The sequence below is a fragment of the Canis aureus genome, chromosome 12 (assembly GCF_053574225.1).
Source record: "Canis aureus isolate CA01 chromosome 12, VMU_Caureus_v.1.0, whole genome shotgun sequence".
Classification (NCBI taxonomy): Eukaryota; Metazoa; Chordata; class Mammalia; order Carnivora; family Canidae; genus Canis; species Canis aureus.
Genome location: NC_135622.1, coordinates 37,526,342 through 37,544,775, shown reverse-complemented (window position 1 = coordinate 37,544,775; position 18,434 = coordinate 37,526,342). Strand labels below are relative to the sequence as shown.

Genomic DNA, 18,434 nt, shown 5'->3' with positions numbered 1-18,434 from the left:
ATACCATTTCTTTTTGCGCAACGCAGAGTGTCAACCACTAAAGAAGGGCTCTTCTTAGTCTCCTTTCTCCCCTAATGCCACAATCTCATGTTGAGACCTTTGCATCTATTGTGTTGTCAACCATTTACAACTACAGCCAGTTTCATGGACCCAAGAAAAAACCTCTATCCCTCCTTCATCTTTATTTCTGACATCCTGTCACCTGATAAAGTAGTTTCTATATTCACTGCACTGCCCATATCCCCTCCCCTTTCACTGTCTCTTCAGTTTAACCTGCAAAAACTTTTGCTTCTAAAATTAGGGCTAATTTCCTTTTTGTTTCCCTACTGCTTTTGTCTTTTGATTCTCCTTTAATCTACCTTCTATACTACTTTGGGTTTTCTTTTGGAAAGAAGTCTCATTATGTAATCCTGTATATACAATTCACAAATGATTTCCTACTCCTTACAGAGAAAAATACAAACTCCTCAGAGGGACAACCAAGACTCTTTAGAGTCTGAGTCTTACTTCCTTCTACTATGCCCTACACTGCCTCTTTAATTTTCTTCAGACAGCACAACTTATCTGAATAAGGTATATTCTTTTATATCTCTATTTTTTCTTGCATTTTTTCCTTTTACAGGGACTGTACTACTTTTATCTTCTCCATTAGACAAATTCATATTGATACTGAAGGATAATGCTCAAATTATATCTAATGGGTTTTTTCTGAGCTGCCTGGACTAAATATTATCAGATCCATTTCCCTAGAGAACAGACTCTAAGAGATTTGCATGTAGGAAGTTTGTTGGGAGTTTATTCTTAGAAGCATTTATCTTTGGGAGTAGGAAGGTGGGAAGGAAGCAGGATTGTCCAGAAAGGGAAGCTGAACTGTGCTACAGACATAACAAAGGCCTCTGACAATGTTATGGGGAATTCCAAGCTGGCATGACTCTTCAGAGTTGTCCTGAATGAAGGCAAGGGGGCTGAACCTTTATACCTCAATGGTAGTATGTCACGGTATGTGGATTGTCCCAGAAGTGGTATGACAAGAGGCAAACCCTGGGAAAGTCCTAGAGAGGGATTTTGCTGAGAGCTGTGTATAGTTCATTCTTCAACAGCTGATGGAAAGGGTTGAGGGAGGTAGGCATGTAGGACCCAATGGCATTCACTGGGCCAGATATTCATGCCTTCTACTCAGACCTTAACTATAGAACTTAACATTTTGCACAGTGACTATTTGTTTTCATCTTTTACTCACTGAACCAGGCTAATATTTTTGAAGGCCATGCATCTGGGGGTTAGGCTCATGGATTAGAGGAAGATGGGATAGGCACCCCAGTGTATTAAAAATATAATCTATTAGCCTTTCCTTCATTGAATATAAAAATGTAGCTTACCTTAATGTAATAGCATTGATCTGCATATTCAGATCTTAGTTTTAAATGAGATTGGCTCTGTTTCTCAATAATTAAAACTAATAAATTTTTCAGTAGGCAATATTTATTTTTCTCATTAATAAAGGACTTAAAATTTTCATAACACCAGTAGCATATCATTGTACAGTTTTAAGAAAGAAAAACCTTGTCATACAAAAGTCTGGAGAAAATGAATGGAAAATAATATTACATTAAAATTATTTCCAAAAAACTTGCCAATGCTCATTTACAAAAAGAACAAGCTTACTAATCCCGTTAGAGTCTAGTACATATTCAGATTCTTTCCTACTTGTAGAAGAAAACATTATTGGAAGATCAAAGATATATATTGAAACAAGAAAGCTGCAGAATATAGTTCATTTAGTTCTCATCATTAGATCATAAAATATAATAAGTTCATTGTTATAAATGAAACTGTTCAGAAAATGTAATAGAGTTTCACAACAATATATTTAGTATACCATGCAATTACTCATTTACTGTTTATACTATTCATCATGAGTCATTTGATGTCAACATTAAAATTTCATCTTGCACATTGCCTGGCTTCTCTTTAACTTGTTAGATTCTAGATGTTTTATTACTAATTATTACTTGTTTTTTTTTTAATCCAAGAGCATAATAGAAAAATAAACTTTTTCTCACTTATCATTAAAACACATTGAATTTTCATAGGCACCACTCTTTATATAAATTACTCAAATTTAGGCAAAATGATGATATAACTATGAGCTACCATTTCTGAGCCTGAAGCTCAGAAATAATTTTACAAACCAGGTGATACCTGAGGCCACCAGAAGCTGCAAAGAATGGGAAGTATTCTTATCTACAGACTTCAGGAGTATTTGGCTTTGATGACACCATAACAACTTGATTGTAGATTTCTGAGCTTTAGAACTAATGAGAGGATATATTTCTATTGCTTTAAGTCCTAGGAAATGATTACAGATTTTAATGACCTGTTGAATTATATATATATTTTTCATTTATATGACCTCTCCATCTATATTTTAGGTATTTAAAGCTTGGAAACTAGACCATCCCAGTGTTGACAAAAGTTGGGTTGTTAGATCTCAGTGAGCCAGCATGAAGTTGTGTTTCTTCTAGCTCCCAAGAACTGGAACAGGTCAAAGCAGGCTAATACATGGATACAACTGAGTTCTGGCTGTGTGTAAAACTCCCCACACAACTCACAAAACATTCAATATAAAAATGTAGCACCTTGATGTAATAACATTATTCTGCACATACAGATGTTAGTTTTAAATGAGATTGGCGGGATCCCTGGGTGGCTCAGAGGTTTAGCGCCTGCCTTTGGCCCAAGGCACGATCCTGGAGTCCCGAGATCAAATCCTGCGTCGGGCTCTCTGCATGGAGCCTGCTTCTCCCCCTCTGCCTGTGTCTCTGCCTCTCTCTCTCTCTATGTCTATCATGAATAAATAAAACATTTTAAAAAAATAAATGAGATTGGCTCTGTTTCTCAATAATTAAAACTAAATATGTGACCCCACTCTTCTCACTCAGGAAGAAGAGTTCCACCACTCAGAGGAGAACCCTTAGCTCATATTATTTGAGATAAGGACATTGTACCTCTAAGTTAAGATTTATCCCCAATTACACAGTGAATTAATTCTGGACCAGGATGGTCTGGTTCTTTCTTTCTTTCTTTATTATTATTATTATTTTTAATTCATGAGAGACACAGAGATAGGAAGAGACAAAGGCAGAGGGAAATGCAGGCTCCCTGTGAGGAGCCTGATGGGGGACTCAGTCCTGGGACTCTGGGTTCACGCCCTGAGATGAAGGCAGAGCCTTCGCTGCTGAGCCACCCAGGCATCCCAGGATGCTCTGGTTCTTAAAGTTCTTTATTTCCCATTGGATAGAAAGACAAATGGATCCTGACACACAAGCGTAAGCATTGGTAACTCAATCAATGTTAACTATTTGTATCAGGAAGACAACATTTCTGAAAGCACATTTGCATTTATCTTAAAATATTTCCTACCTCCAAACCTTATGATGTTAATGGTAGATAACATTATTAGATTAGCCAAAAATTTGTCGATCATTTTATGTACTCAATATTTTCACTTCTCTTATATTTAATTATCATTATGATTTCAGATAGATTATGTCATGTGTCCAAGATAAGTGGCACTTGCTTTCTAGTTCCCAGTCCATTTTTCACTGGAATAGTAGCAAAATAGGGTGGCTTATAATCAATTGATAAATCTGGATCATTTAAAGAGAGAAATGAGACACTATGCATAGATACCCTGGACTGTAGGCATAAACCAAGACTATTCTCTCACAATAAGACATAAAGGACAAGATAAGAAAGGTCTGGGAGATTCTCATCACGTGTCTTTAAGTTAGATTTTGAACACGACAACTAAAGTGCTCTTGCCAGTATGTAGTATAACTGTTTTAAGAAAAAGGTATCTCTCTAAGAAGTGCATTGTAGCAGTTAAAATAAAAGCTGGGGTACAAGGTATTCCAAGATAGAGCTGGTGCAAAAATTCCTAAGAATACCTTGAGTGCTCTCTGAGAAACCAAACTTAGTGAAACTGTCACCTATAAATTTTTAGTTCACTCAAGACGTGGTCTCCTCTTGTAGCTATTCATTTTGTGAAGTGCTCTCCCTCATGCACAGTAGGCCTCATTGTCCTTTGTGATTTTTATATCCTTTAATCATACCTCTTTTAAGACACTTAATTTATTATATTATAAATTTTCATGGCCATGTGTGTCTTTCTCCCTCAGTAGAATGTGTATCTCATCACTTTGTGGCATCTTTGGTACAGAGTGACAGTTGTTTACCACAAGTAAAACTGGGTGAGGGAAAATTCTTGTGGACAACAAGTGAACACAAAAGAATGGAAGCTTATCTAGAAACAAATACCTATCAGAACCTAGAGTGGGGGGGAGGGTATGTACCATGTTAGTAGTTTGAAAGGGCTTATAGAAAATTTGACAATCTATTTTAATATTAGTAGATATCAACAAACATAAAAACAACAAATGTGTTTATTATGTACCAGGTACTCTTTTAAGATACCTCCACATCACTTGGACACTAAAAACTGTAACAATCTTAGCATGATTTTACTGTTCCATAATCTTCATTAGCATAATTTTCCTATTACAAAACACTCTTGCCCAGGAAGATAAAATTTGCAAATAACTGCATTGCTCATTACAGGAATTCCCAAGACCCATTACTTCCTCAGTAGAAAGCAACAGTGGTATACTACCTAAGACTCCTTGACTCTTTTACCTCAAAATACTCTCCTTGCTATTTCCACCAATCCCAAATTACCAGGGTCTTTACCTAATCCTCATTAAGATGTGCATTGAAAAACCTGCTTTACATAGACAAGAATTTCAATAAATTGAACTCCAGCATGTTAATCAGACAGTGTAGGGGTTTGTTCTCCCAGTTAAGCCATAAACTCAGCTTTGCCTTATAAACAGCTTTGGCTTATAAACAGCTTTGCTCTTCTGGGGAGCTCTCAGTAAGCACATTACATGTAACTAATGTAATCTTCACTGGAACTTTGTAAAGTTTAGTGTATTGTTATTCCCATTTTGCAGAGGACAAACTAAGCCCAAGTTTACACCTCAGGTAGATGGTAGAATTAAGACCTGAATCTAGACTCTCTGACCCTACAGCCAGTATATTTACACTGTATTCCTGAGAGTCATTTAAAAGCCACTTTAATTGGCTTCATTTGGAAGAAATTTCAAAAGGGAATAAATGAAAGCCCTTAAATTAAAAAAAAAAAAAAAAGACATGGTTTGTAATACAACATTCTAAACACTATCATTTACTTAAATTAATCATTCTTCTAATCACATGCTCTATAGGCTCTATAGTTTTTCTCCATATAAAGGAGCAATGATATGCATTCTGACACTCTCAATGGTCATGATGCAAGAAAAATGTCTTAGCATCTGAAAATATTCTAGCCTTTGAAAAAATAAGCATTGTATTTGTCACTCCTGAATGGACAGTATGTTTCTATGTAAATTTCAACTTGCATCTACTGTTCTAGGGAAAGGAAATTATCTACTACTAATTTACTAATAGTATTTCTTTGGAGTTAAAAGACAGTGGATAACTAAATAATGATTAAACAAAAAGGAATCCTCTAAGTGAGTTTCAATGGAAACTTTATCATAGGAAGAAAGAAATGGGAAAATACATTTGGAAAGAGAATATCCAAGGCTAGACTGCTGTCCCAAAAATTGTTATAATTGAATTGAATAAAAAGACTTATTCTCATGATATGGGACAAATTTGAATGATTGGCTAATATATATAATGGAACTAAGGTCCCATATAATGTCAATAAGCCAGAAGAATGTGGCAAAACCAACAGTAATTTACACAGATAAATAAAAACTCTGGGTTTAATTCTGAAAAACAAATCAGGTTGAATGCTTTCTAACAAAGCTAACTCGGAGTGAATTAGCCTTGTAATGTAGGAACACAAGTATTTAAACAGAACATAGATGATCCTCTTTCTGGAATATTCTGTTTGATAGTTAAATGATGTCTAATGTTCTTCCCAACTAATAAATTCATGCTACTGGTATAACAATGTGGATTGACAGATCCAAGACTTGCATTCAGAGTTTTAGTCATATGGTATGTAGCCATTCCCCAATTGATATATCTATTATTTTTGGATACTGTCAGGAGTGTTTGGGCAAAGCCTTTTTCCCTGTTTACACATGTACATATAATTTTGGCCATGGCCAGGTGTCCAAGAGATAAGGGAAACCTGAAAGAGAATTTATCATAGAGCTTGTTCTCTGCACCAAGACTGGCAGAGGAAAGGAACATTTGTTTCAATTCTTAAATGTCTTTAAGATTAGTTTCTGTCCCTCCTAGCTTTCATGGTAGAATTGTCTTGTCTAACTGAAACCAGGAGTTCAGACACTGAGAATATGGCTAATTTAATGTGTACCTACCTGAGTAAACTTTTTCTGAGGATGGGAGATTCTATATTTGACTTCGAGGAAATACTTTGGTTTTTTTTGTTTTTAAGACTTTAAAATTTATTTTAGAGACAGTGAGTAAGTGAGTGAAAGCAGGAGCAGGGAGGAGGGGCAGAGGGAGAGGGAGAAGCAGACTCCCTGTGGAACAGGGACCTGAAGGCAGGACTGGGTCCCACTACTCCTGGGAGCACGACCCAAGCCAAAGGCAGAGGCTTAACCAACTGAGTCACTCAGATGCTGGGAAACACTTTGTTGGGAACAGTAACTATAATATAGTAGTGTCAGGGGTGTTAATGGCTGCAGGGATGACTCAACTAGGGGATGCCGACAATGACCTGGACCTTGGGATGCTAGGATTCCAGCACTGAATCTCAGGTCTGCATTCAGTAAAGATAATATTCTCAAAGTTGTGTTTAGAGAACTTAGATGGCATTAAGGCATGATGGCCAGAGCAAAGGCTGTTTCACTCTAGGGCAACACTACTTTTGGGCCAAAACTTCTTTGTTCCTGGGCCACCAGAATGCTAGGCGTCTGCCACGAAGCACCTAAAGGGCATTTTTCTTCTTTTCTTAGCTTGAAAACTTATTTTTCTAATGGTCTTAAAAACCATTTGGTGAACCTAAGAGACTGAAACAAAGAAATAATTTCTTGTCTCTTTAAGAAGCAAGCATGTATTATAGTATTTCTTTTCTTTTCCTTTTTTTACAAGTTGTTTATTATTATCATTAATATTCTTATTACTTTTATTAGTACACAGTACTGTGAGTTTAAGACCTACAGAGACTTTGTTAACTGGTTACCACAATTAGGATGCTGAACAGCTCTGTGGTCTCCAAAACTCCTTCAATTTGCCCTTTGTGGTCAAATTCTTCCCCCACTCTTAATCTATGCTGTTTTCTATCCATATAGTTTTGTTTCTCCAGAAAGTTGAATGAATGAAACCAGTTTATATATAATCTTTTTTTTTAATTTTTTTTTTTAATTTATTTATGATAGTCACAGAGAGAGAGAGAGAGGCAGAGACACAGGCAGAGGGAGAAGCAGGCTCCATGCACCGGGAGCCTGATGTGGGATTTGATCCCAGGTCTCCAGGATCGCGCCCTGGGCCAAAGGCAGGCGCCAAACTGCTGCGCCACCCAGGGATCCCTATATATAATCTTTTGAGACTGGCCTCTTTCATTCAGCTTAATGCTTTTGAGATGTATCCATGTTATTGTGTGTGTCCATATTTCCTTTCTTTTTATTGCTGGACATTATTCCATTGTATGAATATAGTGTATTTTGTTTATTCACTCAGCCATTAAATGTCATTTGTGTTATATCTTATTTGGGACTACTGTGAGTAGGTATAGTAAACATTTGTATGGGAGGGTTTGTGTAAATTTAAGTTTCCATTTTCTAGGGAAGATATTTAGCAGTAAAATTGCTGGGTCATGTTATGTCTTTTTTTTTAAGATTTTATTTATTCATTCATGAGAAACAGAGAGAGAGAGAGAGGGGGGCAGAAACACAGGCAGAGGGAGAAGCAGGCTTCATGCAGGGAGCCTGATGTGGGACTCGATTCTGGGACTCGATCCTGGGACTCCAGGATCATGCCCTGGGCAGAAGGCGGTGCTAAACCACTAAGCCACCCAGGCTGCCCAATGTCATGTCTTTAACTTTGTACAAAATTTAGGTATTTATAAATTAAAATAATTATATATTTTTACATATTTATAAATATATTATTATATAATATATAATAGCATATAATGTATTATATAATTTATATATATGACTTTAAATTACATATAATGTACACATTTATTATAAAACTTATCTGTTAAGATATACAGTTGGCCCTTGAATAATATGAGAATTAGGAGCACTGACACACATTCCACATAGTGGGAAATCTGCATATAACTTTTGACTCCTCCACAACATAGTTACTACTTGTCCCTTGTTGACCTGAAGCCTACCAAAAACATAGTTGACTAGCACATATTTTGTATATGTATTATATACCAGATTCTTACAATAAAGCTAGAGAAAATGTTATTAAGAAAACCATAGGGAATAGAAAATACATTTATAGTACTATACTGTAAAAAATCCACATTATAAGTGGACCTACACAGTTCAAACTCCTGTTGTTCAAGGATCGATCAACTATGTATCTTTATAAGAAATGCACCAGTCTGCATTTTTATGTGAGTGTTCCAGTTGTCCTGTGTTGGTGTCAGCCCTGGGAACTGTCAACAGCTGTTTTATTTTTGTTTTTCTTCCTGTCCCTTTCTAAATAAGTATATAGGAGAATCTTATTATAGTTTTAATTTGCATGTTTCTTTTCTTTTTTTTTTTTTTAAAGATTTTATTTATTCATTCATGAGAGACACACAGAGAGAGAGAGAGAGGCAGAGACAGAGGCAGAGGAAGAAGCAGGCTCCATGCAGGGAGCCTGACATGGGACTCGATCCCAGGACTACAGGATCACTTCCTGAACTGAAGGCAGACTGCTCAACCGCTGAGCCACCCAGGCACCCCAATTTGCATGTTTCTAATGGCTGATGATGCTGAGCATCTTTTAATGTGTTCATTTATTGTGTGTAAAGTATCTATTCAATCTTTTGTTCATTTTTAATTGGGCTGCTTATTTACTGTTGAGTTATGAGAATTTTTCATATACACTATATAGAAGCCTTTTGTGATGATGTGACTTGCCCATACTTTTTCTCTCCTCTGTAGCTTGCATTTTCATTCTCTATGAAACTGTCATATAGCAAACTTTTTTTTTTTTTTAATTTAAGTAGGTACCATGCCCAATGTGGGGCTTGAACTTTTGACCATGAGATTGAGAGTTACATACTCTCCCAACTGAGCCAGCCAGGTGCCCCATTTGTTTGTTTTCATTTTGAAGTCTAATTTGTCAACTTTTTCTTTATAGAACATGTTGTTTTATGTCATATGTAAGAGCTTTTACCAAAGTTTAGATCATACAGATTTTATCCTATGACTTCATTCTATAGTTTTATCTTTATATATCTACCTGAGATCTATTTTGAATTAATTTTTCTTTGAAATGTGAAGTTTGGGTTGAGATTGATTGTTGATTGATTTGTCATATATATGACCAATTATTCTATTTGTTGGAGGGGAAAAAAACAACACCCTCCTTGTATTGAATTACCTTTGAATCTTGCCAAAGAGCAATCAATCATATTTGTGTGGGTCTATTTCTGGACTCTTTATTCTATTCCATTGATTTATGGGCCTCTCTTCTCCAGTGCCATTGTGTTGACTATTAAAGCTTTATAATAAAACCAGGTGGTATTAATCTTCCAATTTTATTGTTTGCAAAATCATTTTAATATTTTACTTTCATTGATTTTACATAAAAACCTCAGAATCAAATTGAAAAAATGTACAAAAAACACTCTAAGGATTTTGTTTAGAATTATATTAAATCTATAGATCAATTTGGGCAGAATTAACATGTTAGCTATGTGTGCCTTCCAATTCAGAGAACATGGTATATCTTTCCCTTTATTTAGGTTCCCATTTTTTTATTAGTATTTTTAGCAAATAGATGTTGCATGTTTTGTTATAATCACATGTATTCCCTTATTTTTGGTGCAAATACATACTGATATATTCTGCAAACATGGTCAACTCACTTATTCTAGCATATTTTTCAAGATTCCTTGGGATTTGTTACAGAGACAGTCAGGACTATGGATATGAACAGTGCCATTTCATGCTTTCCAATCTGTATTCCCTTTGTTTTTCTTCCCTTATTACACTGGCTTGTACTTCCAGCACAATATTGAATTGATACATTGAGAATGAATATCCTTCTTTTGTTCTTAGCTTCAAAAGAAATATATCCAGTCTTTCACAATTAAGTGTGTGGGCTAAAAGTGTATTTTATTTTGAAACAGGTTTTTAGATAAAGTAATTTCCCTTCTAATCCTAGTTTCCTGAGAATTTCTTTCATTAAGTGGCATTCTAGGCTTCCTCTTGCACTGATAAGAATAATCTTAGCCAGGATTATATACTCAGGAAGGAGGGCATAATGGGAGTGTAGGGAAGTCGCTGAGTTTATTGTTAAATTGTATAGTGAACATTAGAATATGGTCTTTAAGGTGTCAATATTGAGTGATATTGTTTTTATTCAAAACTAGTGGGACCAGATATCACAACTACTCTATGAAATGTGTTTGTATAATGTCTGCAGATTGGATGGCCATTGGACATAATATTCTCTATAAAGACTATATCATAAAATTGCTTTGTTAGGGTTCTATTCTTATATGAGGACTGGTTAATAAGGTAAATGGAATACAGAAACATTTTAAAACTAATTGATTTATAATATATGTCCTACATTCTTCCAAAACACTTGAATTTGCTAGAGAATGTGTGTACATATTATAGCCTGAAATGTTGATTAAATAATTGCACTATTTTTAAATTAATGCTTCATTGACTAATAATTTTTAAAAATTATAGTTCTCTAAGTGTTTAAAGCTGATATTCCTCAGTTGTCTCATTGCACTTATACTTCTTTGAAAGAATTATTCATTGATTTTCTGTTCTTCAGTGTTTGATAAAAGATTTACGTGAATAATTGCATCCCATAATACATAGCAAGCCAGATTTCATTGGCCATTACCTTGTTCTTGAATATAAAGTACTGACATTGCTTTAAAACCTGTAAGTGAAAAAAATAGAAAAATAAAACCTCTAAGTGTTTGCAATTGTCACTATGTTAGAAATTATTGCTCCCAATTGAATTTCAAAATAACAGAGATTAGTCAAGGTAGCGATACTGATATTGCCCGGAATCTACCTTTGGGGAGTCAGGGCATAGACATTTATTTTTGTGACCTCACATAAGGAAGATCTTATCTGTCTCTGTCTGGAAAACCAATACTTGATCTCCCAGTAGCTAATGTGAGGCCTACAGTTTTCAGGTTTTCTGGTGGCATCTTCAAATTTTATAGCTGACTTTGTAAAACATGCAATATAAATTGCAATGTCATGAGGAATCTCTTTTTAATGCCTTTATTAGCTATTTCTCCCTGAAGCAATTCTTGGAAGAACACATTTAAAAATTAAACAAATCTGAAGAGGGTTTAAGAAAACGTATGGCTTGGCATAATTACAAATCTAAAGCAAAGACTATTCATACACTCATTTTCTTATGTGTGAAATTTACTCAGTGGGTTTTGCAGTGATATTTTGTATTCTAGGACTGCACATCTCTGGCCAAATCTTTGCATTCAGCTTACTTCTCTTCTTTCCATCTGTAATGGTAGATTACTATACTGAGATTTTAGTCATATAATTTTAGAATAAAGTCATTCATTGTATGTAATAAAAATTTTTAATTCAACTCTCTTGTTTGGAGAGAGTTATAATGAAATATCAATTAATATTGCTTCAACATCTTTGTGGCTTTGTCTCTTCATATATCAGAAGAATGAATAACTAGTAGTTTTCTTATCTGTAATGTTTATTGTGTGGGGAAGATTCACATGAGCATATATTCACAAGTATAAAGATGTTAAGTTCTACAATTTTCTATGTGAAAACTAACAATTTACAGTATAAAGAAGATAGGCTTTGGATTCTAATGGACTTGTGTTTAAAAACTAGTTTGTCAGTAGTTATGCAACCTGGACAAATTTAACTTTTTTGGCCTTTGGCTTTCTTAGTGTAAAATATGAATAACATCTGCCTTTTAGAGATATTGTAATAAACTAGAGGAATTACATAAAATTGTGAAAATGATTAGATGCAAGACTCTCAATAAATGGTAGCTGCCATCACTACTGTTATTGTTGTTGACATTACTGGCAATCTTCAGTGAATGGTGACTTGATTTTCTCTTTATCATTGAGCCTATAAGACTCAGCCTGCTAAGTTTTAAATTAATTTGCAGTATCTACTACTAGCTAAGGAATACAAAGGCACAAATGAAGCCTTACAGCCCATCTGCTTACAGGTTGCTCCAGATGAGGCTTCTGTCTCTGGTTGCAGTTGTATTTCCTCCTTCCATGTTACCCTTTAGCAATCTTTGGATATTTCAATTAGCAACAGAAGTAACTGAGTAACAGAGCTAATCTTTAGAGCCAGAAGAAAGAATAAAGAGAATAAGGAGGGGAAAAAAAAAACATGGTTAAAAATGGGATGTGTAGGGGTGGGGAGGGATCTTATGATTGTAAAGCAATTCTAAATTTTCTTTTTGTGATTATGGTTGGTTGTCTCATACTGTGATCACCATCTTCTACTTCTACAATGTGCTGGTTACCTACTCTGGTAACTCTTCTACATCATCATGACCATCTACTTTCTTTCTCTATATTCCCCTCTCCTCTGTGCTCACCTTGCAGATTTGAATCTATGGCTCATCATTTTTATATCTCTCTTAGAAATCTAAATTCCCCTGTTACTCAATATTTTTAACACTTCCATCTTATAATATACCAAGTATATCAGTTTACTTTGCCTGCATCACTGCAGCAGGTGAGCAGTGCTGAAGAAATGTACTATGAAGGGGAGCAGAATATACTATGCCAAAATATGTCTCTGCCATGAGGATGATTTTAAGCTGAGCATTTTTAAGAAACACCAGACCTAGGAAAACTGAAGACCTGAGGATAAGTTACCCTTTTCTAAGAAAATTTACATTTAGAAGGGAAATGTCCATTTGTTAGAATGTCATTTTCTTGTTCTAGGAAGAAAAGAGTGATTCTAAATCTCTAGAAACTTTTGTATGTGGAGAAGGTGGCAATTTAAATCTGCATAACAAAAGTGTCTTTGTTTATGTACTTCCCTGGTAAAATCCCATAAGGGTCTTCCCATTGCCCCCAAACATCTTTTGTCTTTAGCTGAAGATGTTGGTTAAGGTGGTGGCTTGGGCCATTTTGAGGAATTGCTCAGTTTTCCTGGATACTTCCCATATGTATAGGAGATATACCTGTTATTAAACTTCTGTATATTTTTCTTTTGTTTATCTGTCTCTTATTACAGGGTTGTCTCAGCCAAGCATCTAGAAAGTCAGAAGGCAAATAATTTTTCCTCTCTCACAACTATCAGGAAAGCCAGCACTATGAATTTAGAATGACTGCACTCTAATGGGAACTCAACATTGCATAGAATTCTTTTTTTTTTTTTAATTTTATTTATTTGTTCATGAGAGACAGAGAGAGAGAGAGAGGCAGAGACACAGGCAGAGGGAGAAGCAGGCTCCATGCAGGGATCCCGATGCGGGACTTGATCCGGGAACTCCAGGATCACACCCTGGGCAGAAGGCAGACACTAAACCGCTGAGCCACCCAGGGATCCCCTGCACAGAATTCTTACCATGTTTTCCTACAATGGTTATTTTTATTCTATTTGATTCTTCTCAAATTTCTAACCTATTACTTCTACCTCATTCTTGATATGGGATGTTACCCTTTTTGAACCAAATTAAATAGAAGCCTTTAAACAAGGAGTTACCAAAATTCCTGATGCCAAACCACATACATGTTTTCATCTGCTCTGATTCTCTTATCTCCTGCTTGTTTCTCCACATTTCAGGAACCCACACTATTGTGTATCTTCAATCTCTACCTCTCTATTGGATCTTTTCCATTATCATTTATATATGCTCATGGGTCTTCTATCTTTAGTATTACAAAATTTCTTGGAGCTAACTTTTTTTTTTTTTTTTTTTTAATTTACTTATGGAGACAGAGAGAGGCAAAGACACAGGCAGAGACACAGGCAGAGGAAGAAGCAGGCTCCATGTAGGGAGTCTGATGTGGGACTCGATTCTGGGTCTCCAGGATCAGGCCCTGGGCCGAAGGCGGCGCTAAACTGTGGGCCACCGGGGCTCCCTCAGCTAACTTTTTTATCTCTCTTCTGTCACAACCAGAGTAATCAATACTGTATAAACTAAGCTCATTTCTTATGTCTTCAATCTATTCATTCTGATTTCTGACCCACAAAATTCATAGAAATAGAAATGGCTAGAATCAAGTATGTTTTCTATATTGTTAAATCTGGGTATTTTTTCAGGCTCCCACCTAATAGAACTCCTAAAAGAAATAAATATTGAAACCATTCATATTACTGAACACTATTTCTCATTTCCATGATATCAAATTCTCTTGGCTATTTGTTTCTCCTCTAACTATTCCTTTTCATTGTTTTTTACTAGTTTATTGTGTCTATCCCCACCACCCTAATTTTATTCAGGTCTTTGACTGCTCCATGCTTTCTTCCATCTCAGGGCTTTGAATAAACAGTTCTTCCTGGAAAAGCCTCCTCTTCCTTTACCTGGATAGCTTTTATTTATGCTTCAGATCTCAACTGAAGTGTGGAGAGGGGGGAAAAAACTTTTCTTAGACACCTCATGGTTCTTTGTCTGGTCCAGTAATCAAATTATCATTAAAAAAGACCAAAAGACAAGTTGGGCAATTGAGGCTTATATGCCATTTTAAGATAAGGAGGCAGGATAGGGATCTGGGGCTTCAGAGGTCAGATGGGTGATTTACAGGATGATAAGAAGAGCAAATGTTTGGTAATTAGATATTTGTCCTGTCATACAGATTTTTTTTCTAAGTTATCTCATAATAGCTCTCTTTCTGGGCCAGACCTCCTATCTAAATTCTTTTAGATAATTTAAGGGGGGAGTAGATCAAAGTTTTTCTTGAATCTACTGGGTCTTGACAGACTTCAGCTCAAAACAGTCCACATGCTGGGGATGCCTGGGTGGCTCAGTTGGGTAAGCATCTGAGTCTTGGTTTCAGCTCAGGTTATGATCTCATGGGTTGTGGCATCAAGCCCTGTGATGAGCCCTGCTTCAGGCTCTGTCCTCTGCCAAGAGTCTGCTTGAGTTTCTCTCTCTCTCTGCCCCCCCGCCCCCCACTTGTGCTGTCATGGTCTATTTCTCTCTTTCTCAAAATAAATAAATCCTTAAAAAGGAATAGTCCACATGCCAAAGTCACACATTTAGGGGAAAGTTTTTCTGACCTAATTCAGAAGCATTGATATGAAATTTTCTGTTTTTACCATTATTTGAAAATGTCTGTTTCTTCTACTAAATTATAAGCTGTAAGAATACAGCAACTATACCTTCTTTTCTGACCATTAGCTTTTGCCCAGCATTAACAGAGCCCTAGCACATAATACAGGATCAATCAAATTTGTCATTGTGTCTTTAATCATCTACATTCCAGCTACAGTGGATTGATTACCCAGAGGAAACTGCCCCACTTTCCAACCTTTACATTTCTTAAAGTTTTTAAAGATTTTATGCTTTTTATTTCAGTCTTCTCAGTAGATCTGTAATATAGGTATTTCTATCCCAATTTATCACATAAGAAAATTGTAGATCAGAGAGGATATGACTTACAGTCACATACTAGTAACTGGTGAAAGTGAGATTTAAATTAAACCTCTACTTTTCTTTAACCCTCTACTAAAGTGTAATTTACATACTATAAAGCTCATCCACTTAAAGTGCATAATTAGTTTTTAGTGTATTTACAGAACTGTGCATCCATCATTATATTCTAATTTTAGAACATTTTATCAAATGCAAAACCCCCTTAAACTTTGTACCTTTTAATAATTATTCTTCATCTCTTCCTCTGTTCCCTTAATTCCCAGTCACAGACCAACACTAATTCAGTTTCTGTCTCTATGAATTTGTCTATTCTGGACATTTTATATAGGCAATATCATAAAATATGTGATTTTGACACTGGTTTCTTTTACTACTTTGATTACCACCATAGTGTTTTTAGGTTTTTCCACGTTGTGCCACATATCAGCACTTGATTCTTTTTTATGGCTCAATTATATTCCACTGTATAGATGTATTATATTCTGTTTGTCCATTTATCAGTTGATCAGCAATGTAATTGTTTCCACTTTTTAGCTATTATGAATAGTACTGCTATGAACATTTGTGTGCATTTTTTTGTGGACATATATTTTCATTTCTCTTGGCTAAGTAGGAGTGGAACTGCTCAAATATGGTAATTCTATATTTAACATTTTGAGGAACAAACTTTTCCAAAATGGCTATACCATCTTACATCAGCAATAGATAAGGATTCCAATTTCATTACAATAGATGAGGATCCCAATTTCAGCAATAGATGAGGATTCCAATTTCATTACAAGTTTACTGGCACTTATTATCACTTTTTATTTTTAATTTTAGACATTTTTGCAAATGTGAAGTAGTCTCACTTGTGGTCTTCGATTATGTTTCCCAAATAGATAATAATGTCGAGCATATTTTAATGCAGTTATTAACCATTTATATATAATCTTTGGAAAATGTCTATATAAATCCTTTCATCATTTTAAAATTGTGTTATTTATACTTTTACTGTTGAGTTTTAAGAGTTTTTGTAAATTCTCAATGCAAGTTCCTTATCTGATATATGATCTGCATATATTTTCTCCCAGTCTGTGGGTTGTTTTTTTACTTTCTTGATGGTGTCCTTTAAAATACATATTGTTTTTCATTTTGATGAAATACAACATATCAGTCTTCTCCTTGATTACTTCTGACAAGATATCATTACCTAACCTAATCTAAGGTTACAAAGATTTACTTCTATGGGTTTTTTGATAAGGATTTTCTAGTTTTAGCTCTTCCATTTAACTCTGATATGTTTTGAGTTAATTTCTATGCCTGGGTCAAGGAAGGGATCCAACTTCTTCTTCCTTTTTTGTTTTTATTTTAATTTATTTTATTTTTTATTTTATTTTATTTTTTTACATGTGAATACCCAGTTGTCCTAGTACCCTTTGTTGAAAAGACTGTTCTTTATCCCATTGAATTATTTTGTTCCTTTTCAATTCTATTCCATGAGTCTGTGTCTTTTCTTACATCAGCAATACACTGTGTTGATTCCTGTGCCTTGTAGTGGGTTTTGAAAACAGTAAATGTGAGTGCATTTGCTCTATATTATTTTGCTATTCTGGATCCTTTGCATTTTCTTATAGATTTTAGGATTAGCTGGTCAGTATCTGCAAAAACTGAAAAAAAAAAAAAGCCAGCTGGTGTGTGATATGAATTGTGTTTAATATGCAGAATGTTAACACCTTAACAGGCCAATTTAATATCATTATTACAACACCTGTGATCAGAAGTTAATGATCTTTTCTTTTTTACAAGTTAACTATCTTTTTAAATTTCTTTCAATGATATTTTAAATTTTTCAATGTACAACTTTTGCACTTTTTAAAAACAAATCTATTCCCAAGTATATTGTATCCTTTTTGGATGCCATTGTAAACAGAATTCTTTTCATTGGCAGTGTATAGAAATATATTTTTGTATATTGATCTTGTATCTTGCAACCATACTGAACTTGTTTATTCTAATAACCATTAGTTCTAATTTTTTTGGAAGATATTTTGGAATTTTTTACATACTAGATTGTGTTATTTGCAGATAGATTTCTTCCTTTCCAATCTAGATGCCTCTTGTTTCTTTCTTTCTTGTTTTTTTCTGCAAATCACTCTGGCTAGAATCTCAAGTACAATATAGAATAGAAGTGGCAGAAGCAGATCTTTTATCGAATGAGGTGGTTTTCTTTACTCCTCTTTGGTGAATATTTTTAGCATGAAATATTTTTAGATTTTTTTCAAAAACTTTTTCTGCATCATTGAAATGATAATGTGATTTTTGTTCTTTTAACAATAGTGCATGATATGAGTTGATTTTTGCATGTAAAAACAATTTTTATTGCTCTCAATTTCTTGTTGGACTGTTCCTAACTCTAGTTCTTGCTACTTCATTCACTTCACCAAATTAAATTTTATCCACCTTTCCAGCCATATCTTTAATTTGCCCTCTTTCAAGAATCCCTACCACATAATAGTTTGTATTATTCATATGATTGATGACTTCTATTTCATCTCATTCATTTTTGTATCACTTTTATATCATTTCATATTACATAATTTACATGTGTATGTGCTGAAAATAATTGTTTTTGGAGCCAGAAAACACAT

The 18,434-nt window shown here is 34.8% G+C and overlaps 2 long non-coding RNA genes across 11 annotated transcripts in view; one reads left to right on the top strand and one right to left on the bottom strand.

Annotated features, from left to right (window-relative positions):
- Window positions 1-18,434, top strand: part of LOC144280993 (uncharacterized) — a 276,878-nt gene that overhangs the window by 211,365 nt on the left and 47,079 nt on the right. The gene's annotated exons all lie outside the window — the stretch shown is intronic.
- LOC144280994 (uncharacterized) overlaps window positions 10,106-18,434 on the bottom strand; it is a 37,289-nt gene continuing 28,960 nt past the window's right edge. The window contains exons 4-5 of the long non-coding RNA XR_013349456.1: window positions 12,410-12,530; window positions 10,106-11,115 (exon numbers count right to left, since the gene is read on the bottom strand). This is a non-coding gene — a long non-coding RNA (uncharacterized LOC144280994). The remainder of the gene's footprint in view (window positions 11,116-12,409; window positions 12,531-18,434) is intronic.